Source organism: Tachypleus tridentatus, chromosome 4 (genome assembly GCF_004210375.1).
Source record: "Tachypleus tridentatus isolate NWPU-2018 chromosome 4, ASM421037v1, whole genome shotgun sequence".
Lineage (NCBI taxonomy): Eukaryota > Metazoa > Arthropoda > Merostomata > Xiphosura > Limulidae > Tachypleus > Tachypleus tridentatus.
Window position 1 is genome coordinate 104,915,882 of NC_134828.1, and position 1,732 is coordinate 104,917,613.

Sequence of the window (1,732 nt, forward strand, 5' to 3'; positions counted from 1 at the left end):
TCGATTCTAGCCTTAAAAAATTAATTTTGAAGGTAATGAGGCAAAATTTAAAGTGTTGTGTGAGTGGTTGAGTTGGAACCAATTCCTGATAAATCAGACTGCTTCCTTCACGCATGGCCATCATCTTCTTATTTCTGAATTTTGATTGAAATTTTAAATGAACGTGCAACAAGCGTGATGTTTCTGAAGTCGCATTGATCAGTCAGACATGTGTTATCACTATTCATCCTTGATGGCTTTTGTTTAATAACTTTTTTTTCGAATGTTTTCGATCTCATACTATTTAACTATGCTTTCCACGTCACGAATGAACAGTTCCAATTGTTATTTTAAACTGAAAAGCTGGAAATAACGACGGCAGATAGATTAAGAAGCTTTACCGAAAATGCAAGCTATGAGAATGGTCTTAATCAATGAACGATATGTTTCTGACTTAAAAGAAACTTGATTTTCGGTTCTCTTCTTTGTCCATTTCGAGGAAGAAATCCTTTCTATCAGTCATTCCATTATGATTTCCGTTCCGTTCTTGGTTACTAACCAAATGAACTTTAGCTCGACAATTAGAAAAATAGAAAGTTCCCTTCAGTGACTGTCTTTTATAATCATATAATTTGGTGTTGTTTCGAAACTAGAAATCACGGGAACCACTTCCACTGTTGCTAGTTTCTTCTTCCATATTCCTAAATTTTAACATACAACACAGATTTGACAAATAAAAGTTCTCTTATTCTTCTTTATTTTTACCTAGCTAAACGTGATTCATATTTTAAGGGAGTGCAGGTATCATGTTTCATAACGTGCTCAAAAAATGTGTTCACTGACACGATCGACAAACTAAGAAAAATATTGGTATCAAGAGGAACACCTAAACAGTTTATATTTGTTCATGTTACTTCTATAAAGTGAGGCTTGTTTTTAGAAAATCGGCCTTCGTAGAATAAAACATACTATTTTTTCCCTGATTGTGTCATAAAGGATATCACCTAAAAGTATACTACATTTCTAGCACACATCTTTTGTTACGTTGTAGAGAGATCGCAGTTATTATATTTTTATAGTAAAACATGTAATAATAAAAGTTATGTTGTTCATCCATAAGTAGACAAGTTTTCGCTTTTAACATTTTCCTTTAAATGAAATCATATGTTAATGGTCCATTTTGAACCTAAAATACAAGTACCGGAAAATTTCTTGACAACGTGAGTCACGTTAACGTACGAATGAAAAGAGGCAAAATATCAGTGATTCTGTCAGGAGTGGGATTCGAACCCACGCCCGGAAGACCGGACTGCGACCTTAACGCAGCGCCTTAGACCGCTCGGCCATCCTGACGTATTTTTTTATTTAAATTTTCATTTTTTCGAATGGTGGCGCCTTTTAAAGTTAAGAACGTGTTATCCATCTCTTTCTGCATCTTTGGCTCTTTAATATTTTTAATTTTTCCGATCTCATCGCTCTGTCCATAAACTACTCAGCTAGCATTTAAACCACACATGACGAGAGACAAAACCACCATAAGACCCTCAACAGATAGAAACTCAAAGTATCGAACAAACAGAAAGCGTAAGTTACTTTACCGTAAATGAAAATAAAAGAATCGACTTAGTCAATTGATGAACGTAATTTTCAAGAAATGCGAATGAAAACTTCCTAACAAAGCGTTACTATATTTTTTGATTTCGCGACGTTTATATGATGCAAATATAATATTTTATAATAATTTTCTGGTGTG

The 1,732-nt window shown here is 33.9% G+C and overlaps 1 non-coding gene across 1 annotated transcript; it reads right to left on the bottom strand.

Moving 5' to 3' along the window:
• Positions 1–1,248: 1,248 nt before the first annotated feature.
• On the bottom strand, positions 1,249–1,332 carry TRNAL-AAG (transfer RNA leucine (anticodon AAG)). Its single transcript has one exon. It is a non-coding gene; the product is annotated as a tRNA-Leu (tRNA).
• Between the last annotated feature and the right edge of the window lie 400 nt (positions 1,333–1,732).